This window comes from Choloepus didactylus, chromosome 4, assembly GCF_015220235.1.
Source record: "Choloepus didactylus isolate mChoDid1 chromosome 4, mChoDid1.pri, whole genome shotgun sequence".
NCBI classification, from domain to species: Eukaryota; Metazoa; Chordata; class Mammalia; order Pilosa; family Megalonychidae; genus Choloepus; species Choloepus didactylus.
In genome coordinates this window covers 9109923-9134607 of record NC_051310.1, presented here as the reverse complement: position 1 = coordinate 9134607, position 24685 = coordinate 9109923, and positions in this window count along the sequence as shown.

Below are 24685 nucleotides of genomic sequence, written 5' to 3'. Positions count from 1 at the left end.
TACTATTTTTATTCAGAGATGAAACATGGTTTAAGGATATGGGTATGGGTGCCAAGTCAACAAGTGGTGGACTGTGATGATTAAGTTCATGTATCAACTTAGCTGGATTATGGTGTCTAGTTGTTTGGTCCAGCAAGTACAGGCCTGATTGTTAGTGTGTGGATATTGCATGAATTTAAATCATCAGTCAGTTTATTGCCTCTCTGGCTGATTACATTCACAATCAACAAAAGAGATTGCCTTCAGCAATGAGAAAAGTTTCATCCAATCAGTTGAAGTCCTTAAACAGAGAACTAATGATTTCAGCAGTCAGAAGGGAGAATTTCCATCTCTACTTCAGCCAGTTGGCTTCTCCCGGGGAATTCATCAAAACCTTCATTGGAATTCCCAGCTTGGGGCCTGCCCTATGGAATTCCCATACTATTTACATTGCATATATATTCATATTATTTAAATGTATCTATATCTCCTGTTGGTTCTGTTTCCCTGGAAAACCCTGCCAAGTACAGAGTTTAAACAATGATCTCGGGGTTGCACAAATCAAAACACAAAAGAGGGGATTTAAACTCATATCAGTCCACCTCCTAAGCTAGTAAGTTTAAATAATATGATATAGCAAATCTCAATACAAAAATTCTTGTCTCGCATTCAATAAGAAGTGATACAAAGGAGACTGGAATCAATGCTCAAATGGATTTGTTTATAATATTTAGAGACTAGAGGAAAGGAGACATTCCACCAGAAGGCCCAGTAGCTACCTGATATAAGAGATGGAATTGGGACTGGATCTCAATGAATCTTAAGACTTCAACAGACAAGGGTACAGCAAGGACAGGGAGAAGGAAAACAGAGGAGTGAACATGCAGAAACTACGACTGGAGGGGTGGGTACACTGAGGGAGATGTTTACTTTCTCTTGAATATGTATGTCTGCCTGACTCCATCCATCCCAGCTTTCAAGACAAGGTTGACAAGCCAAGTCTACACAATGAGTGCATCCTTCCTGAGCACTTCAGAAAATTCCTACAGAGCAGTGGTCCTTGGTTGGTGGACGGGGGGTGTGGGCTAGGATGTCACTTCTGGGAGGGGGTGCTACTAGCATCTAGCGTAGAAAGGCCAGGAGTGCTGCTAAACATCCTACAACGCGTATGACAGCCCCCACTACCACCACCACCACCACATAGAATGACCCAGGCCCAATGGCCATAGCAAAGAAACTAAGAACCTCTGCTAGAGTAAAACCATATTGGTGTTTTCTCAGTCTGCTGGTACTTTATAACTTCAAGTAGTGTTTGAAAATTTACGTAATTGGATCTAGGTCTTAGTCTATTTGTGGTAGATCAGCAGGTTGTGTATAATCACGAAATCAAACCCAAAATACAGTTGCGGAATCATTCAGCAAGCATTCACTGAGTGCCTGCTACATGCCCAGTTTTGCCCCAGCCTGGAAAAGCGGTAAACAGATTTCAAGACGCAGGAGCCAGCACATCTGGTGTAAAAGGAGAGCCATCTGGGCCCGTGGTGGCTGACCTCCACCCGCTTGCCTGTGGCGATTTGGTTGGCTCAGCCTGACTCACTTTGCCCTTGCTTGGCTGATGGCTGGAATGATGAATCCGCCCTCCTGGGGCCTAATCTCCTTGGGCTCAGTTCCCATCTGGGTCCCACCCGAGTCCAATCAAAGGGAAGCCTGCATGGGTTCAGCTCCACCACAGGGGAAAGGGGATGTCGTCTAGAACATTTTCAGGACACAGCCCCTTCGAAGGCACAAAGTCCAACAAAGCAGGAAGGCAGCACTGGGCCCCTGGAAGCCCGGGGAAGATGGGCTCAGCCACTGCCCTGGACAGTGTCAACCTGTGTGGGCAAGCCTGACCCGAGAGTTGGCAGAGTCCTCAGGGAGCCAGCCCAAGACAGCGACTGTTCCAAGCCACCTGCCCCCAGGTCCTCAGCAGTGTTCCCACAGTCTGGGGACGGCCCAGGGGCAGGGTGAGGATTGCACAGTTTCACCCACCCCTCTCTCAGGACTGCCTCTCTGGGGTGCAAGTCCAGGCAGCAAGAGGCCAAAGAGCCTGCCAGGGATGCTAGAGCAAATAAACACCCAGCCAAGCCCTCGCCCTGCCCGGCAGTGACTTCAGACCCTGTGCGCAAGCAGCTCATTAAATCCTTTATTCAGGATAGATATATATTGACCTCTCTTTTATTCCAGGAACTCTGCTAGGCTCTGGGGTTTGCAAATAAACAAAGAAGACCCAGTCCCTGGTCTCATGGGGTTTACAATCTAAAGCCCATGAGCTGCCAGGACAAATTCCCATGAATTGACATTCATTGCTTAATTTCACCTGCACAGGAACCCTCCTGGATGGGCATCATCAGGACTTAGGGAGGCTAAGAGAACCACCCAGGCTCACACCTGCAGGTTTGTCATTGCTTCCATAGGCCCCACAGCCCCTTCTGGGACATTCCATTATGGGCAGCCCTCCATACTTCTTCCAACTGGAATCGGTTCCCTTTCCTTGGGAGGAGACACGTGGAGAAGAGGAGACCACTATCTGTCTGGTCTTTATGTTTCCTTCATTCTTTCATTCACTTTTGTTCGTTAATCACACAGACATGCACTGAACCCTGATTCCGAGCTGGGTGCTGGGCTGTGGAGGATGCTGGGGTGGACTGACAGTTCTCCTGCTCTCTGGGTGCCCACAGTCTATGAGAGACGGCGGGTGCACAGGTAATGAGTACATAAGGTGGATGACACCATGAACCCCCGGGAGGTGCAAGTAAAGTTGTCTGGACCCTCAGGTGAGAAGTGGTGAGTGCACACGGGCCATCAGTGACGGGTCTGGGCAGGAGGTGGCCGATGAGCAGGACCTGAAGGTTGGTTACAGTGTACTCACCTGGGAGGGGCATTGATGGTCCCCCCGTCTGGGTTTGCATCAGTTCTGTCATGGAAGGACCTGGATTAGCAGCATTTGGGAGGCTGTCTCACCTCTCTGACCCTCATTAACTCCATCTGTGAAGTGGAGACAAGTAATCAGGAGATACCTGCCTCTGCACCTGACACACCTGTGCTCATTAACATGTGTCCTCCTTCACCAACCCCTGTAAGTCCCACTTCTGGGACAGTGACTTCTGCAGCCACCAGTGTGCTTGGGCCCGATCTGAAGTCCTAAAAGCGTGGACATGTTCTTGGGCTCAGTGGCTGGCGGGGTTGACCATCAGAGAGGCGGACTGGGGCCCCTTCGCTGAGAGCCCTGACTGCCTCAGGACAGACCAAGCTTCTACAGGCTTCCAGAACAATGGCATTCCTCTGGCAGTGCATCGGGAAGCGGAAGGGAGCGCTGGGAGCAGACGAGGGCATGCTGCACTCCCAGGTTTTTATTGCCGCCTCACGGTACGCTCTCAGAGGGACACTGTGGATATGCAGGATCTGGGCTTGCTGGCTGGCTTGGCTGGGTGCTCCACTCTCTCCCCAGACCCACCTCGCCCTCTAGCCTTTCCAAACGGACCAGCCTGCCTGCCTGTTTTTCCAGGACAGTCTGAGCCCAGGGGAGACCAAAAACCGAGGCTGGGAACAGCTGAAACTCCTCTGCCTGGAAACGCACCATCATTTCTCTTCCAGATACTTACGGACTAACAGGTCTATCCGCCCCTCAGTAACAAAGGTCTTAGGGGTCCCCACCCCCCACCCACTTGACTTTTTAAGCGGCTCATGCACAGATTCTGAACTAATATTAGCATCTATAGATTTTGTCCTTAGAGTGGGTGAGGTCTAGGCCCTATGGCAAAGGGTCAGCAAACTAAGGACTGTGGGCAAGCTTACTTCCTGTTCCTGTAAATAAAGTTTTATTGAGACACAGCCACACCCATTCATTTGCAGGCTCCCTGTGGCCGCTTTCTCATTATGCTGGTGGTTAGGCAGCTGAGATAGCAACCCTAGAGCCTGCAAAGCCTAAAATATTTACTCTCTGGCCCTTTACAAAGAAAGTTAGCTTATCTCTGCTCTAAGATATATCAGACTCAGCCCCTTTTTAACTTAGTCGTGAATTCATGAATTCATTCATTTATTGATCTGTCACTAGAAAGTTTCCCTCTAAACTATGAGCATTTTGAGGGTTGGGAGTCTCTTCTCTATCTCAGCATCCTCAGTGCTAAGTGTGGTACCTGATACCCAAGTTCTGGGGAAATGTTTGTTGAATGAATGAATGAGTGAAGTGAGTGAAGGAATGCCTTAAATGCAAAAGTGATGAATTCTTGTTTCCGTCCGCCAAGGAACTTACAGTCTGGTGGGAGACACTTACGTGAAAACAAATACATAAATCCAGGCAGGATTCCCATAGGCACAAATAAACTTTCCAAGGGAAGGGGCTCCTGGCTCTGGGGTGGTGGGGACACTAATAACATGGTCCTGAAGAATGCAAAGAAGTTTAGTTTCTAATTCTAAAATTGATGGATTCTCAAACCCGAGATGATCGAAGCCGAGCATTTGTGAACTTCGAGGGAGAAGTGAGCTGGCTCAGCTCTTCTGCCAATATTCCCTGTGCCCCTTCTCTGGGCCCCCTCAGGTGCCAGGGATTTGACAGGGAGCGCACCAGGTACGGGGCCGCCCCCTTGAGCCTCAGGTCCTGACCAAGATCACATGGCAGGTGGGCCAAGAGCTACCAGGCGCCACACTGCGATGGAATTGCAAAGCAGGGGCTCCAATCCCATCCTGCTTAGTGAAGCCAGTCCTGGGGCAGTGGGGCATGGGGTGGGGGGAAGGTGGGATGGAGAGATGCAAGCTCTGCCTTCCGACACAGCCGTGTTTGCCTCCCAGCTCTTCCCACACTGAGCGGGTGACTTTGGGCAGGTCACATACTTCTCCTCACTTCTCTTTCTTCAGGTACCTGCCAGGGTTTTTATGAGGACTCAATTAGCTAATGTGCTTGGCACACGGAAGCCCTCAATAAGCCTCAACTTACAACACTATATATATATATATATATATATATATATATATATTTTAATATTCATGGCTGCAAAATGGCAGCCTGGTTTGTTTGCCTGCCCCAATTCTTATGTCCTGCATGGGCAGATCTTTTCATTCCCAAATGCCTCCTCCTTTTGGCCAGTAGAGTGTAAACCTGATCACCTAAGGCACTGAAGTTGATAAGCTTTCGGTTGCACCTGCCAATGGCCCTCCACCTGAGCCAGAAAGGCAACTGTCCACATGAAACATGAGGTGCTGCTGTCTGACGACATCTCCATATTGGGAATTTTCCAAAGCACACACACATGCCTCTTCCAATAAACTGGCTTTCTTTTCTGCTTGCAACAGGGCTTCTGTTTTATTCCTTTTCTGTCTTTCTTTTCCTAATGGGAGAGTAGAGGAGTGACAATTGCATTCTGGTGGGGAAAAAAAATTGCATCGGCAGCAGAAGTTAAGTATGTAGCTCCTATTTTAATGAACAGATACCCAGCCTAACAGTTTCTGAAGCCATCATATCATCTTTCACCTCTCATCCCTCCCTGCCCCTTTTCCTTCTGTTTTCCCCTTACTCATTCCTTTTTCCTCCCGTCTCTCCCTCCCCGCCCCCTTCTCAGCACAAAAGTGGAGGGGAAAAAATTACAGAGTGGCAGCTACAACTGCCATGAATATCCAGGACCATATATCTTGTCAAGAAATCAGCATGCACGTGAAAAAAAGAAGAAAGCAAAATTCAAGACTCAGAAGAATATGTGATTCTCCCATATCCTCATTCAATTTTTTTTTTCTATTTAAACTTCACTATATTTCTTTTTTTAACCTCTCCTGCAGGTTTTTATATATAGGACACACAAAAAAAAAACCCACTTCTGTCATTTAAAGTATGAAGAAACTAGCAAAGTAGCAAAGAAAGATCTATTTTCAGCTGTTTCTCATTAGAATGCTTTTTGCCACAGTGATGAAAGAAGTGGATTTCGAAGAAAGAAAGTCAAGTCACTGATTAAGATGAACGAATATTTCTGACCAACCATCTGTCCTGCCAATTAAATACTGTGCATATCAAGTTATATGTTTTACGTAAATAATATTTAAGGATGAAAGAGAGGTATGCACGTGGTGTCTGCTGTGACTACTTTTTATATGTTTAAAAAAAACAAAAAATAAATACCCCCCAACCCTTGTCCACAGTCCAGAAATAATTAAACTAGCATGGGGGAGAGTCCTCAAACATAAAACAGGATCTGGGCCCGTGAGAACAAAGGTTTCTATTAGATGCCTTTTCCTCCTAATGGTCCTTGTGCAATAAAAATAAAGTCCAAACACTATAATTTTACTGGCGGAAAAGTTACAAATACTGTAGGTATCTTTAGAAACAGCTGCAAAAGTGGTTTCACTTCTGACAAGACTGGTGTTAATTACCAGCAAGGACTTCAGTATAATACTATTTAAATCATTTTAAATTATCCCTCTCAAAAATTAATTTTTCATCAAAGATTACACACACAAAAAAATCATGATATCATCTCTGCAGCTGCGATTTAGTAATAATTTCATCTATTATTACCAATGTCAGTTGGATAAAAGAAAAAATGGCACCCCACCGTGCCGATTCCAGCACAGGCCATATATAGAAATTTTTAACTATCACTTATAATCGCTTTGATGAGCTTAAACCTCCTCTCAATTAACACCCTAAATGACACTGAGACATCTTAATGGGGGATGTAAGTAAGGGAAAAGACTTTAATCAAAGAACAAAGAGAAAAGTGCCAAGGAAGAGGAGAGCTTGTGGCACACCTCCGCGTGTCCAATCCAACCGGAGCCCTTTATCGCATGTGGAACCGTTTGTCATTCCAGGATCTAGAGCAGAATGACATGGACGCAATAGGAAGACAGGCAGTGGCAGGCTGCTACACTTTCTTTGCCAAAAAGACTCATTCTAAGGCCCCCTAGCCCAACATCTAGACCAGAGAATGGCAAATTTGGAATGGTGGCACTCAAGCAAGTGCAATAAAGGAGAGAAGGAAAATGAAGACATCGTTCCCAGAAGACTATTGCCTGGAGCATCCCAGGGTGGCAGTTTTAGGGACCCAAGCCACCCACGTGGAGGCACCCCAACTCACTATCACCAGGGCCAGAAGATAAAAATAGGTCCCTCCAGACACATTTGAGTTATGCAAATTCACACGGCCGCGGGGATGTTACAGAAGGACATTTCTCAGACCATTATTTTTTATCGTGAACTGCTGTTCCTGGGCTTTGGGGAGAATTGAAAATAAAACAAAATAAAACAAAATCCAAATGAAAACTGACCGGCATGCTTTACTTTTTTTATAATCATGTTTGCGGTATCCATGGTGATTTTTGTTTCCAATTAAGATGTCCTAATGAACATGTGTTTGTGCTGGTGCTTTACTTGCAGGAAACAAATCTGGACAATCAATGGCCCTGCAGGAAGCCCTGATCTCTTGAGCCATGTATGTTTACCGAGTCAGAAAACAACAGGTTGCAATGTCTTGAAAATTTTATTTATGGAATTAGATGGAAGGAACTTGATTATCATGTCTGACTTCACCTCTTTCCATCTCTAAGCTACCTCAATCCCCAAGAGACAAGGAAAGTGTCCTACCATTGCCTTTCTTATACCAAGGTCTGCTAGAAAAGAGAGAGAGGTTACCTACCAGTAGGCTCTGAAAGCCACCATCTGTGCACTACCCAGATGCCCCAGCAAGTGGGAGCCAATTTCCATGCTCTACGCCACATCTTTACAAATAACTTATCATGGCAGGTTTAATCATCTGAGATGTGGAAATGAGAAATCAAGGATCAGAAAGTTTGAGTCATTTCCTGAAGGTCACACAGACATCAAATAGAAAAGCCAAGAACAGAAACCTAGCCTCAGCATGGTGAGCGAATCAGAGAGGCCATGGTCAGTCTTTCCCCAGTATAAATATTTGGGCTACTTTCACTTTCTGCGGTCACCCAAAGACTTTCCCCAGTTATCCCACCACCCCAGCAAACTTGTCGGTACTATGCTATATTATGTAGAATTGTAACTCATTTTATTATATGATGAGCTTCTTTTTACCTCCTTTTTGGTTATTGCTTTATACACACACACACACATACACACACACACATACACACACACAAGTATATTAAGTTATATACTCACTCTCACCCTCAGTATCAATATTTCTTAAAGCACCATTCTACTAATGTCCTTCTTCCAAAACTGCATTCAAAATGGATGTCTTTGGGTGGTAAACCTTCCGAGGCCTTATTTGCTTAAGAATTTCATTATATTGCCCTCAGATTAAATGATAGTTTAGACAGATATAAATTTGTAGTCTTAAAAACCATTCTCATTCAATACTTCAAAGATAATTCTCCACTCTATTCTTGGTTAGGTGTTGCTATTGAGAAGTCAGATTCCAATCTGAATGCTGTTTCTGTGTAGGTGATCTGTTCTTTCTGTGAGCTCTTAGCTTTTTGACATTTTCTTTGATGTTCTTAAATGTCATTATGATTTCTATGTATAAATTTTATCTATTCTGTTTAGCATTCAATAAGAACTTTTAATATTAGTCTTTTTCTTTCTTTAATTCTGTTGATATTTTCTCACAAATTTCCTCTCTTCTATTTTTTTTTCTCTCCTTTTATGGCTGCCTGTTATATTTTTGTTGACAAGTACTTTGAGTCTCTATTTATTTTCACTTTTCTTTTATATTTTTCAACTCTTTATCCCTGCTCACTGCCTTCTTAGAGATTTCTTCAGTCTCATTTTCCAGATCACTAATTTGTTCTTCAGCTGTACTCATTGTGCTTTTTATTCCGCCTTCTAACTTCTTTATATTCTGTATTATATATTTTATACCTAGGATTCCATTTGATTCTGTTGGGAATGCTTGATTCTGCTTCCTGGTCCCAACATCCTTGCTTGTTAGAGGTAGAGCTTCTCTTGTTATTCTTGTGCTCCTCGTGCTCTAGCTTCCATCCTCCTTCTATCCCTGTGCCCCAGGGTGAAGCTCTCCAACAAGAAAATCTGGGTTAGGCCACCCCATTTACTTCATAAACCTCAAGTCTCAGAGTAGCTTTCTGTCCCAGGCACAGCCTTTCCCAAGAGGCTCCTTCCTTCAATCCTTGAAGGATAAGGAAAGAAACAGATAAGGAAACAAAGAAGAACTTGGCATCCAGACTCTCAACCTGCCCTGCAGATACCTGCATCTCAAACTTGCACTCACTGACCCCAATACCACCTGCCTGAATTGCTGTTTTTCTACCTTGAAGAGGCCATGGGGTGGGAAGAGCTATGCCCAGGGAAATGTGGAGGAAGGAAAACCATGAAATCTCTCCCCTTAATATCCATCCTGCTAAAAATGTCATCCTCTGGTCCAACTAAGTCACAACTGCCTTCAGTTTCCCCAGAGGGTTCTCATGGTTTTACATTGCTTTTTCAGGTTCATTCACTCCCTCGTTTTTATGGCCTCTCATGTGTTGGGTTCATAGCAGAGGCCAGCACCCTATGCTAATCATACTACCAGACCAGCAGGAAGGAGATGGACGCACAGGATTTTTAGAGGTAGCATATGCAAGAGGAAAGCAAGTCAAAGGGAAGAGTATGAGCAAAGCCACAGAGCCCAAGCCATGTGGGGAACAGAAGACAACAGAGGAAGTTTCTTGCTTTTGTTGTTTTGTTTCTTTGTTTTAATTAATCTGGGGAATAGAAGGACCCACTGGGAAATTGGGGGTTTGGGTGCAGGGAGACTATAGTATAACATATGTCTTTGAACTAAGGATTAAATGAACAAACAGTTTTTTTTTTAAAGTGGAGCCATTTTTTTGCCAATAAATGTTATGCTGGTTTGAATCTGTTATGTACCCCACAAAAGGCTATGTTCTCTTAATCCATCCCTGTGGGTGAAGACCTATTGTGGGTGGGACCTTTTGATTAGGTTGTTTCCATGGAGATGTGACCCACCCAATTCCAGGTGGGTTTTAGTCCTTTACTGGAGTCCTTTAAGAGAGTTCACAGAGAGAGAGAGCTTAGAAAGGAAATGTCATAGGAGAAACAAGAAGGACCCACAGGAAAAGCTGAGAGAAAACCCCCAGAGACATTTGGAGATAGCCATTGAAACCAGAAGCTGGGAGAGAAGGATCAGCAGAGTCACCATGCACCTTCCCATGTGACAAAGGAACCCCAAATGCTATCAGCCTTTCTTCAGAGAAGGTACTGTCCTGTGGGTACCTTAACTGGGACATTTTCATGGCCTTAGAACTGTAAATTTGTAACCTACTAAAACCCCATTGAAAAAGCCAAACTATTTCGGTATATTGCATTCCAGCAGCTTTAGCAAACCAAAACAAATAGCTTGGATTCATGTCACACAGTGATAAATATGGTCACATAGCCTCACCAACTGAGCTGTCACATTGGGACTGCCATATTCTACATCCTGATAGCAGACATCATTGCTGACCATCGTTCATTTCAACTCACCTTTGTTTTACCTTTATTCTGAGTCCCCTGTTACTAGGATTAGAATACAGCACTTCACTTGAGTTCGCAGATGTCCTTAGTGTTCCATGAGTGGCTGCTGCCCCAATGGGGGTGGGGTAAATTTAGGGAGAGATCACCTTGGACCATCACCTGCATCAACAAGTGACCAGGTTCATTTCCCCAAAGGCCCTGTGTCGACACTGCCTCACCACCAACCACCAGAAAAATGTATTTTCCTTGCTTAGTCCCTTCCCTCCCAAGGACTAAAGTCCCAGAAAAAGTGAGACCTGGGGAGAAAGCCTGGGACAGAGTCAGCAGGATTTACCCAGTAGCTGTTATAAGCCGAGCTCCAAGCAGGGCATTCTACAGACACTTCCCCAGTGGATCCTCACAGCACCCAGCCAAGGGGTCATGTTCTACATATGAGAAAATCGAGGCCCAAGGAAATCAAGAGACCTGCCCAAGATGACCCAGAAAAGAACGGCAAAGAGGCACTGTCAGGACTAGAGGTCCAACAGTTTCCACTTGACATGTGAGAGACAGAAATTGATTCCCATTCATTCCTTCACATGATATTTATTGAATTTCTTTCTCTACAATGTGCCTGCTATGAACGAGGTCTTAGATTTACTCTCAGACAAAACATATACAGCCCCTACCATGACAGGAAGAGAAGGTGGGGACACAAACATGACACCAAGTCCCTGAAATGAATACGTACTTTACATAGCATGGTATGCAGAACTAAATAAAAAGATAAAAATAAAAGTAGAAGAGAAAGAAGAAAAAGAAAAATAGGGCATTGTGAGAAAGAAGTAAGGGCCTAATGTAGAATACGGTGTCAGGGAGGCTGAGGCCAGAAGAGAAGATGTGATTCCCCCCCGGACAACCACCTGCCAACCCTGTGCCCAGAGCCCCCCCACCCCCCGCCCCGCACTAGTTGCTCTATCAGCAGAACTGGCTTCCATGACTGATGGTCCACATCTGTTAGTTGCTTGTTCTTTGTGAATGAAACTGACATGGAAACTCTCACATTGGAACAATTCAAGAAATACTCTTTTTTTCAGCAAATGGCACCATTTCTTGTGAGGACACGGAACCCCAGACTTTGAGTCAGAAGACATGGTTCCAGTCTTGGATCCACTTCTACTTCCCAAGCCTGCCTTCTGTCTACACTGCCTCCTCAGCTGTGAAGAAAGCATCGACTCTAGAGTAAGCCTAACCAGTTTCCAAGTCCAGGGCTGGTTCTTGCCTGAACATTTCTTAATCTCTCTGAGCTTCAGTGCCCACCTTGAACACCCAGCACACTATATTGATGTGCATAATAAAACAAATGATGCAAATCCACACACTTGCAACTGGGACAGGGTAGCATTTTAATGACTTTGGGTCTCTGTCCTTCCAGTGACAGACAAATCACCTCTGCAGGAATCCCATCATGGTGGGCCCAGAGGAAACAAACCCCACATTCCCTTTCTAATTGTCTCATTCTCCTTGGGCCTCAAACCCCTCTTCAGAATGATAAGTGAAGATGTCAAGGCCTGGAGTTGGTCTAGTCCCCAGTTGCCTGTGTGGACACAAGCATTCCAGAGGACACACTGACACTAGCTCAGAAGGGGCTCATCAGAGCAGACTGTGCCCCGTGTAACTGGAGCACGCTTCACATTACTAGCGCAATTGAGGGAATCTAAATTGGTCCACAGTGCACGTGCCCAGAACATCCTATTCACTCCTAAAATGAAGGGCTCTTAAAAAATGTGAAGTGCTGAATTTGGAAAGCATTGAGGGTTTGGGCATGCATAGTGTAGAACAATTTAATATTATGGGAGCTCTTCAACTATTTTTTTTTAATATAAGCACTTCATTTTGGAAGTGATTCAAATAGTGTTCTATTGCTACATTAAAAACATGATGGACTTGCAAATGCAATCTCACAACACGAAAAAATAAATCCCCCCAAAGTCCCCAAACTGGAGGAAACATGAAGAAAAGAAATACTCGACTCTTCCGTACACCTGGAATAACTTCACATTTCCACTCCATCTCTCCAAGCATTGAGCATCTTTTAATGCCCAAACTTAAATGCTGAGTCTCTGATTCCTTTCAACTCAGATTTGCTGACAAGCATTGAAGGACTACTGTCAGCTGGCCAATTTCTTGCTTGTTCGGTCATTTAATCCTCATAATGACTCTGTGATGTCAGTGGTCTTATCCCCACTTGACCCCAATGAGGCAGAGACTCAGAGAAGCCAAACTGGCCTATTGCTTCCGAGAACCTCAGATGACATGTGAGCTGCTTTACTACTCATTCAGTTTGGTGACCCAAAGAGGATCAGACCTTCTCCAACATGGAAGACGTTCAGCCAGGCAAGAAGGAAGAGTCCTTGTCCTTGGTGTCTTGAGATATACCAGAAAGCCACAAGATTTGAGCTCAGAAATCCTGAGTTCTGACCATCAAACGCTTGTGCTGCCTGGGGCAGCTCACTTTTTCTCATCAATAAAGCAGGCAGAACTCAGGGGTTGATGGAAGGGGTGATGAGAGAGAAAAAGGGAAAAATTCTTGGCCCTGATGGTTGGCCTTGGGCTTTTAACCATCATTACTCTCCGTGATCACTTTTGAGAAAAAGGCTACCCACCAGAAAGCCTCTTGGTGCTTGGGGCATCACCACCAGTGCCCCTGAGAGTGATTCAGCTCTAGTGAAAAAGGTTTCCAGGCCTCCAGTAAGTGTGAACCAGCAAAAAATCTTTACCTGAGATGTGTATTGTTATGAAACCCTATAGCCCTGGACCATTATCTGGAGCACCAGTCCCTGATCCCCACCATCCACCCATCTGCTCAGCACGGCTTTTCTCTGGAAAGACGGGACAGGAATTCTACTCCTAAGGAAGCAAGGACATAGAATGAAGTGGTGTTTCTTCACTGTTTTGGCTGTAAGTTGGGCCACTGTTCACATAAACATTTCTCAGAGCAAGACTCATGGGACCTGAGAGGCCTTCATGTTTTCTCTGCTGTATACCAGGCAGTGAGAGCCTTTTGATACCCTGTCATCTGGTCTACCCTCTGGATAGATAGGAACTTTCAGGCCCACATCAGAAAAAGGACCTGCTAGTTGATGGTACTGCCACAACCAGGATCTAAGTCTCTTGAGTCGTAGGTCAGAACTGTTCATACTCTACAACTTGCCTCCCCTTTGACTACAAGGAATGGAGGAGAAGCAATCTTAACAACTTCAGTTTCTAAACTTCCAAGGAGTTCTCTCAGTTAACATCTACTGCTTTTATGGGAACTCTTGAAATGTGGTTTTCTGCCCAGGATTCTGTCCTTTACCTTCTTCTCACTCAGGACCTTTCCCTGGAAGATCCCAGCTAATCCTGTGACTTTGAAATACAGGCTGGAGGTTGGAAACCCCTAAATCCATTTCTTCAGCTCAGACCTCCATGCCATTGCAAGCTAATGGCTCCTGGGTGTCTGCACCTGGAACCGATAGGGCCCCTCAAACTCAACATGTCTCACACTGAGCTACCATCTTCCTCCCCTCCACAACTAAACAAACAAACAAATCAAGGATTGCAGATGGTGGTAAGACATGTAGTGCTTCAAAGAAGTAAATCAAGATGCTGAGTAATGGAACATAGTGGCCAGATAGGAGTGGTGAGGAAAGACCAGTTTAAAGTGGTGACTTTTGAGTTGAGATCTGAAAGAGGAGGAGAAATTAACAGGTGAAGAAAGAGCATTCCAAGCAGAGGCCTTGAGGTGGGAAAGGGCTTGGCATGTTGGAGGAAAGAAAGAAGAGTAACATGGCTTAAGCATGCTCAGAGCAGGGCAGAGTGGTTCCGGCTGAAGAAATAACAGGAGAGCAAGCATGCAGAGGTCTTTAGGAGTTGGGGTATTATTTTAGGCACAATGACAAGCATTGAATGAAATGTACCAAGACACTGAATATGTGGCAGAACTAAGGTGAAGATCAGACACTTGTGTTTCCAGACCACCTCTCTGAACATGAAGCTTGTGTTCCAGAATTTTCCCCGGTGAGTCTCTTTCTGCATCTATGATCATCTTTGCTCTTCTCCTCTTTTAGACTGCTCCTCGTTTTCCCATTCCCTCCCTTGTCATATTGTTTACCACCTCCCTTTTCCTGCAGAGCCATTTCACTAACAGATGCCTGGTTGCCCATGAAATATGAACGTGCGTTTCAGTGGGTTTCCCTGGCGAGGTGGCATCATGGAGGAAGACACTCTCCAACCTTCTCTGGGTCGCTGCCCTGTTTGAGAAGGTTTTATTGCAATTTCCTCAGCATGGACTTAATTGTTTATTGCCATTGCAGCACGGGATTTCATTGTCAGCCTGATAGCACACTTCTTGGGAAACAAATCTGCCCGGATCTACAGAGATCGCCAAGAGAGAGACCTCTCCTATTTGCAAGAATATTCTTATTCCCAGCATCTAATTCTCATGTGGGGCATCTTGAGGAATATAAAAAATAGATCAAGAGATTTATTCTTGTGATGTTTGAGGAGAAGAGACTTGCAAAATGTTGAAGATTTCCTTTGTACATAGCTTAAAATGTTTGTAAATATTTAACGGAAACATCGAGCAATAAACTCAAATTATTATCGAGTGGAGAAAGGAACTAGAGGGTAATTCATCAGTGAAGAGGGAGGAATGGATACTGTATTTTATCAGGGCACACGTATCCTGACATGCTAATGGGTAGTGTGTCAGTTAAATGTTGACATGTACCAAATCATGGCCCAGTCTAAATGCCTGAGTCATGGCAGGGGGTTCGAAAAGAGAATATTTGTTAATAATGTGAATTAAAAAGGCAAGTTAGTTTAAATTTCTGTTTGGTAGGCCCCCAGGCCTACAAGTCCGATGGGAATACCCTTTAGCTAGAGGCTTGATGAACGGCCTTAATGAAGTTGGACAACTTGGAATACATGCATAAAAGGATTTTAAATATTGATACGATGTCATTGTGTGTCTGAAGATATTGAAATGTTCATTCTCCGAGCAAGACAGGTTCCATCTAACTTATTAAAGGTGGAAATGATTATTTACATTTGAAAATGGAATGTGTGCTCAGATAGAAGCCAGGGCAATAAAATAATTATTGCATTCAGGGAAATAGATACAGTCCATTTTCTAGAAAGGGAAAAATGAAGTATGTCTACATGCAAAACCTGGAAGTGTGTGGCTGCTGTTAAGAAAACAATGGGCAGTTCCTTTAGGGTTATCATTTTAGGTTCCCATGCTACGGGATGCAAACAGACCTTCTAAGTGGAGTTAATGATGTTTAATCTGCTTATCTGGAGGAGAAGCATGATGGAAAAGCTTCCAGTGTGCAGCGGGGATGCCCTGCTCCCCACCGGCTTTTGTCTATTAGGACATTTCCATGACACTGCCTGACGCCTGCAACCTCTCAAGCTCCTTCCTGGCGGAAGGAAGAGGCTTGGCGTGATACTGGAAAGCTGAGTTCTGTTGTGATATGAGAGTTTCTACGGAGAATGCCTCCAGGCAGCTGTCTGCCTCTTGTGTTCAACATTACGGCTGTGTATCAAGCTGGAGTAGAAGTGTATTAAAGCTAGCAGGCAGTGCAGAGTCAGCTGGAGGTTCCGAAGTGCTAACTAGGCCGAGGAACCAAGGGCGGACCCAGGTTTAAAAATAAAACCACCGCCAGCTTATTTCATTTCCTGCCTATGCATCATGGCTTGGAGAGCTAATTGCACCTTGCTAGATGTGAAGCTTTGGCTCAGAAAGCCTCGTTGGTGCTCTACTCACTGTCCCATTATCTCCTATTAATCTCCCGTCATTTTCACTATGCCTGGGCATGTATGACAGGAAGGCCACACCACAGCCCTTGTGACTTCCCTCATCGCCACCCCCACCACCAAATCCAGCCAACCAAATGGCACAAAATCAGAAAACAGTGATGGGACCCTATGGAGAAATAAGGTCAATGTCAACAGAAAGGAAAGAGTCAGAGCAAGCCATTCATTCATTCATTCATTCATTCAGTGTTTGGCGAGTCCCTACTATGATATCAACATGCCTGTGGGACCTTGGGCAAGCTGTTTAACTTCTCTGTGCCCCGGTCTCCTCATCTGTAGCATGAGGGTGGGGATAGCCACCAAATCGGAAGGGTAGCGTAAGCATTAAATAAGCTAATGTATTTAAAGCTTACAGAACGGCATCTGGTATACAGTAGGTGCTCAATAAATGCTGGTGTTATTGTTTCTCCTGTTCTTGGTTATTAGACACTGTTGGATGCTGAAGTAGGGAGATAATGAAATTAGAGCTCCTGTCCTCAAGCAGTTCATAGTCACATAAATAAAAACAAAATACATTTCGTTGTGGTCATATTGCCAATAATTGAGCACCAATCACCAGGCATCAGGCCAGATTTATATACACTGGGGCACTTGACCTTATCAGCATTCCATGTAAGGCAGGAATTATTACCTGCATTTGCAGATGAGGAAATTTGGTCTCCGAGAAGTCAGGTGATGGAGGCTACAGTTAATGGGAGAGCCAGGTAGCCAGGTCTCCCTTCCACCTGTGGCTCATCAGGTTTTGGGATCTGGGACAGGGTCCCCACTAGGGGCTGGCCTGGTCCCACTAGGGGCTGGTCTGGTCCCATAGGCTTGGCCCTCCACTGTGCTCTCTCCCCTGGGTCCTGAGGCTTGGGTCCATCTGAAGGTGTCCTCAGGGACCAGGAAGGGAGTGGTCTGCGGTGGATCCGCCCCTGTGCACAGCTTTGGAGGCTGCGTTGTTCACCGGGCAGGAGCTCGCGTGGCATGACTTAAAGATCGGCTTGGCCGGGCCCCCTGGAGGATGGGGCTGCCTGGGGTTCGTTCTCATTGCTAATGAAAATCTCATGTTGACTGACGGCAGGCAAGGTGGTCAGAGGGCAGGCTGTCCTCGCGTCCAGAGCTCTACTGACCTGGACACAGAGATTACAAAGTGCAAACTGCATCAACTGCAGCCTCTTCTCACACCGGCCAGGGCCAGTCTCTCGTTGCTCAACTCCAACTAGCTTCAAACAAAAACTTCTCACAGCAATTTCATTGCAATATCAAAAAAAAAAAAATCATCATAGTAGAGAACACAGTGGATTAATAATAATAATTACAGAATAAATTATTAATCATCTCTGATGGGGCAGGTTGTTACATGCTTTAACCACATGATTACCCTTTGAAATATACATATATATATACTTTTTTGAAGTAAATATATTTATATATATTCTCCATTTTATACATAAAGAAATTAAGCCTCAAACATGCCTGAGATCTTTCAATCATTCATCTCTGGCGTGGCTGAGCTGAGCTTTACTTTAATCTATCTGAAGTTTTTATTTGTTTTGTTTTTGTTTTTTATTAGAGAAGTTTTAGTTTTACAGAAAAGGAATGCAGAAAATACAAAATTCCATTTTACCACCCCTACTATTAATGCTTGCATTTGTGTGGTACATTTTACAATTGATGAAAGAGTATCATTGTAATTGTGTATTAACAGTAGTCCCTGGTTTACATTAGGGTTCGCTGTTTGTGTTTAATTCCATGTCTCTGCACCCAGAGGCTGAGATCACAGAACTTCACTTTCTGATATCCCAGGCTTTCAGGCATGAGCCCCAGTCTGGCCAGCAAGGGGTAACAAGAGTGAGTGATACCCTCTCTGGACCCCAGTTTCCCTCTTGTGTAAAATAAGGGAGTTGATCTAACTCTTACCTGATGGCCCATCCAACTTGAAGAGTGTGTGGATGTGTGGCTATGTCACAGGCACCTATTAGGAATGTGTACCATGGAGAAATGGTGAAGAGGTGGACCTTGAAAGTAAGACAGCACTGAATGACCAGCCATCTGACTTTAGGCAAGTTATTTCACATCTCTAAGCCTAGTGACCTTGGTAAATGGGGATTACAAGCTTGCCTGTTCCATATGATTGGAGTGAGGATTAAACGAGATAGTACCGAATGCTCCAGAACAATGCTGAGCATGAGTCCTCAATAAAGAGGCACTGTTATGATTTAAATAGTTATTATGACCAGGGCCACAAAAATTGTTCCTGGAATGATTGTTGAATGCAAGCAGAGTTTCCACTTCAAGTTTTTGCTCCCTTGAATAATTTTGTATAGCCCTCTCAAGAAGGAATTGTCCTACTAATAGATGAAATGCATTTTATACCCACTTTAATTCTTTCTATGATAATTATCTTAAACGTTCACATGCTTACTGTGTGAGTCATAGTGTTACTTAGTAACATGCAAGACAAATGAAAACAGCTCAACCTCTCATGTTTACAACAAAAAATCTTTTCTGGAACCTGTTTGGTTTGGCCTGGAGATCCACCTACAACTTGGGTTGTATATTTATTCTTTCAAAAATCAAGAAATCAAGAAGGAAGGAAGGAAGAAGGAAGGAAGGAAGGAAGGAAGGAAGGAAGATGAGGAAGGGATGGGAAAGAAAACAAAAAATAGGCTTTAGTTTGTGTTTCTTTGGGTTGTCTTTGGGTTATTCTTTAGTTTGTGTTGCTTTGTATACAGAAAGGTGATCCTTCCTCAAGCCGTCTATGAGAACTTGCCAATGAGGAAGAAGGAAAAAGTGAGATGAAGAGCAATATTCAGGAGAGTTTCTGGTCACAGTTAGTGGTGGAGGCACTTGTTCATCTGCTACAGTTTATTGACCATATTTAAATACATATGATGGATCCAAACTGGTTCTTGACTCAGGAAGCAATTCTCCAAATGGCTCTTTCCATCCATAATCTACTGAGACTCTATTACATTCCACACACTTTCCTTGGACTCCCTGAGATAAGATAAGGCCAAGCTTGCTTATTTAATACCAGTTGCTTATATTAGAAAAAAAAAATTGGCAAAGGAGTGCCTCTGCCCCAACAATCCTTGCACAAATCCTAAACTCTCTAAGGTTTCCTATTATGTGAAAAGTGGAGTTAATATTATTTGTCTTATAAAACTGTCAGGACGTATCAATAGGAATCCATATGCAAAGTCCTTTGAAACTAACAGATTGCAAGACAGTTAATTCTCTCTTCCCCATTCTCCATAATTTTTGACCTTTGAAAGTACTTATCATTTTTTCTGCTATATTCTAGTTTAATGGATTCTTTTCTTGTAGTTTAGACTAGACTATGACTTCTTGAGTGTGAGGGTTGGAAACTGTATATACCCCTAGAAAGCACATACTTAAAGCTAATCCATTCCTGTGGGCTCATTTGTAAGCAGGCTTTTTTGGTGACTAGGATCTTAAGTTGGGATGTGATCCACCTCACTCAAGGTGGATCTTAATCCTTACTGAAGTCCTTTATAAGAGAATAAAAGACAGAGAGAAGCACAGAGAAATGCCAGAGAAGCTAAGAGAGACAGAAGCTGAGAGAGGACACACAGAAAACAGAAAGACACTGGTAGAGCAAACAGAAGCCGAAAGCAATGAAACCCAGGAGAGAAGGACCAGCAGATAGCACTATGTGTCTCCCATGTGACAGAGGAGTCCCAGATCACCAGTAGCCTGTCTTCAGGAAGAAGGTATTGTCCTGTTGATGCCTTGATTTGGACATTTTTCACAGCCTCAGAACTATAAATTGTAAGTTAATAAATCTCCATTTTAAAAGCCAACCCATTTCTGGTATACTGCATTTCATCAGCTTTAGCAAACTAAAACATTGAGGATCGCATGGCAGTCCTTACAGTTGTTCAGCAAGGATCCAATGTACCCTTGTGGGGTACACTTCCTGGCCTCCTTGGCTTTGAGTGGGGCTGAATGACTAATTCCTGCCCTAACTGAGTGGAAGTTATCTGTGTTCCCTTCAGGAAGAAGGATTTAAGTTCTGGTGCCAGTCCCTCAGAAGCTTTTCCCATGGAGACCAACAATTTGAGATAGTGGCTATTCCATCAACCAAGATTATCTGCATTGCAGATGAGAAGATATGGAGTCAGTACGTGTAGTAACTGCATGAAAAAAAAGGTTTTGCTTATATAGGTTACTAAGACTTGGGGGGTGTTTGTTATGAGAGCACTGCCTTCTCTCCTGACTACTACAGACCACAACATATTAATCATCAATGATGTCATGGTGTCCAGCTGAGGCCATGTGAAAAGTTGATCCTTGATTAAGGACACCTAACTGGGGTGCAAGAACACAGGAAAAGTCATGATTGGAACCTCAGAAATTAGAATATGAGTCTAATAAACTGCGAGATACCCAAACATGGGCATTGAATGAGGAAAATTCAAACCCAAGTACCCGTGTTGCAGGTGCTGGGTTGAGTGTTGGGAAACAGTGATGAAGAAAACATAATCCTTTAGGGAAGAAAATGTCAAATTGCAAAAAAGTCAGAATGGCAGAATAATCACTGGGAACATGTAAGGCAACAGAAAAAAATATATCCAGGGAGGTGGGGCAAGATGTCAGAGTGGTGACGTGTGAGTTTTAGTTACTCCTCTGGGACAGTTGGTAGAAAGCCGGGAACTGTGTGCACCGGACACCACGGAGGAATTTGAGTTTGGACTTACTTCATACAACACTCACGAACGTGTGGAACAGCTGAGATCAGCGAAATCTGTAAGTTCTCGTGGCCAGGGGGCCTGTTCCCCTCCCTGCCAGGCACAATCCTGAGGGAGGAGGGGCCATTGGTGCTGGGAATGAGGAGGGAGAACTGCAGTTGCAGCACTGATTAACAAACTCAGACTGCTGAACAAAACGCCAACCATAGATAAACTGAGACCAGATACCAGAGAATCTGGGAGCAGTCAACTTGGCAGAGAGGAGATAGGGCTAGCAAAAACAACAAAAATAAATAAATAAATAAATATAACAATAAAAATAAAAATAGAAATAGAGACTTTTGGAGCTGGGGTGAACATAATATGGAGAGGGGCTGGGCTCAAACAGAATCAGGCACATATGCAAATCCAAATCCCTTCTCTGAAAAGCCAGTTTCTCTGCTTTCTTGATTGTTCCTTAATTGCCCTCAACTCCTTGTCTTTTCACATTTCAACAGCCCATCAGACCTGCAAGGACTGTAAATAGTCCATACTGGGCCCTTCTTTTTCCTTTTTTTTTTTTCCTTTTTCTTTTCTTTTGTTTTTTTAAATAACTATACTAAGAAGTCCATTACAGAAACCCTCAAAGACTTGCAATTTGGGCCCAGGCAAGACCAAAGCTAAGATAGCTCTAAGAGACAAAACAATAAGTCTAGTGGTGGAGAAAATTCACTGAAGACCTCAACTTCCAAAGAAAAGGGGATGTGGTCCACCTCCAGTGGCAGCTGTCCTCTGGGGAACTCAGACCCTAGGGGCTGGAACTCAGAGACCACCTTCAGTCAGCTACACCCCCAACAGTGTCAGGGTCACTGGGAGAACTAAAGGCTTTGCACCTCCTCACACTAGTGGGGGAACTGTGGGTTGGCAAGCACCACCTGCTGGACAGCATAGGAAAAGCACAGATCCTAAAGGCCTCACAGGAGGGTCTCATTCTCGAGGAAACTCCATATCCTCCCCCTGAGACCTGGGCCTCTCTGGACTGGGAAAACCTGGCTGGGGTTGACCACATCTGAGTTGATGCTCACACAAAAAGGCTACAGAGAGGCAGGGCAAGAAACAGAAAAACAAGAGGTGAAAAACAGAACCTAAGTTAGAGGCCTAGAATTAGCTGAACTAAACACCGGAAGTTAGAGGACAAAGCCAACCAACAAGAAAACACTAGGTAAAAGAGTGAAAATGAGCTCCAGAATAAGCTAATCAAGAAACTCAGATGCTTAGACAGCTCAAGATAACAAGCAATACTAGGAAGCATGAAAATATGGACCAGCCAAAGGAACAAAATAATAGTTCAACTGAGAGATAACTAATGCTAAATGAATTCAATGAGCTGAAGGAAGAACTAATTAAAGATGTTCAAACAAATCTCCTAAATCAATTCAAAAATCAAGTCAATGAACTGAGGGAAGATATAGCAAAAGGGATGAAGGATATAAAGAAGAAACTGGATGACCATAAAGAAGAATTCATAAACTTGAAAAAACAAGTGGCAGAACTTATGGGAATGAAAGCCATAATGGAGGAGATGAAAAAGATAATGGAGGGATAAAACAGTAGATTTGAACAGGCAGAAGAAAGGATCAGTGAATTGGAAGACCAGACATTTGAATTCATACACACAAAAGAACAGATGATGAAAAGAATGGAAAAATATGAGCAGGGTCTTAGGGAGCTGAGTGACAACATGAAACACAAATATATGTGTTATGGGTGTCACAGAGGGAGAAGAGAGGGGGAAAATGGCAGAAAGAATAATAGAAGAAATAATCACTGAAAATTTCCCAACTCTTTTGAAAGACAGAAAATTGCAGATTCAAGAAGTACCGTGCACCCCAAATAGAATAGACCCCAATAAACCTACTCCAAGACACTTACTGATCAGATTGCCCAATGTCAAAGACAAAGAGAGAATTCTGAAAGCAGCAAGAGAAAAGCAATCCATTGCATACAAGGGAAGCTTGATAAGACTATGTACAGATTTCTCTGCAGAAACCTTGGAGGTGAGAAGACAGTGGTATGATATATTTAAGATACTGAAAGAGAAGAACTGACAACAGAGAATTCTAAATCTGACAAAACTGTCCTTCAAAACTGAGAGTGAGACTAAAATATTTTCAGACAAAAAAACACTGAGAGTTTGTGAATAAGAGACTGGTGCTACAAGAAATGCTAAAGGGAGTGTGACAGGCTGAAAGGAAAAGAGGAGAAAGAGGTTTGGAGAAGAGTGTAGAAATGAAGATTATCAGGAAGCGTAAAAAGAGAGAGAGGAAAAAATAAAACATGGCATATAAAATCCAAAAGATAAAATGATAGAAGAAAGTACAGTCCTTATGGTAATAACACTAAATTTTAATGGATTAAACTCCCCAATTAAAAAGACACAGACTGGCAGAATGGATTAAAAAATAGGACCCGTCTATATGCTGTCTACAAGAAACTCACTTTAGACACAAGGACAAAAATCAGCTGAAAGTGAAAGGTTGAAAAAAGATATTTCATGCAAACAGCAACCAGAAAAAGTAGTAATAACCAAAGTAGATTTCAAAAGTAAAACAATTAAAAGAGACAAAGAAGGACACTATATATTAATAAAAGGGTCAATTCATCAAGAAACCATAACAGTCATAAATATTTATGCACCAAGCCAAAGAACCCCAAAATTCATGAGGCAAACAATGAGAACACTGAAAGAAGTAGATAAATCCACAATAATAGTTGGAGACTTCAATACACCACTCTCATCAATGGATAGAACATCTAGACACAGGATCAACAAGGAAACAGATGTTGTATTACATGATAAATGAACTAGACTTGACAGATATTTATACAACACTACACCCCACAACAGCAGGATACATGTTTTTCTCAAGTGCTCACAGAACATTCTCTAGGATAGACCACATGTTGGGTCACAATGCAAGTCTCAGCAAATTTAAAAATATTGATATTATAAAAAACACTTTCTCAGATCACAATGGAATAATGGAAATAAATAACAGGCAGAAGATTATAAAATTCACAAATATATGGAGAATAAACAACACACTCTTAGAAAACCAGTCGGTAAAGGAAGAAATTACAAGAGCAATTAGTAAATACCTTGAGGCAAATGACAATAAAAACACAACATATCAAAACTTACGGAAAACTGCAAAGGCAGTGCTGAGAAGGAAATTTATTGCCCTGAACATCTATATTAAAAGAGAAGAGAGAGCAAAAATTGAGGAATTAACTGTCCACCTGGAGGAACTAGAGAAAGAACAGCAAACTAATCCCAAAGCAAACAGAAGAAAAGAAACAACAAAGATTAGAGCAGAAATAAATGAAACTGAGAATGGGAAAAAAATAGAATCAACAAAACCAGAAGCTAGTTCTTCGAGAAAATCAACAAAATTGATGGACCCCTAGCTAGGCTAACAAAAAAAAAAGAGAGAGAGAGAGAGAGAGAGAGAGAGAGCAGATGCAAATAAATGCAATCACAAATGGGAAAGGAAACATAACTACTGACCCAGCAGAAATAAAGGAGATAATGAGAAGATACTATGAGCAACTATATGTTAATAAACTAGACAACTTACACGAAACGGACAACTCCCTAGAAAAGCATAGATAACCAACATTGACCCAAGAAGAAATGGATGTCCTCAACAAACCAATCACAAGT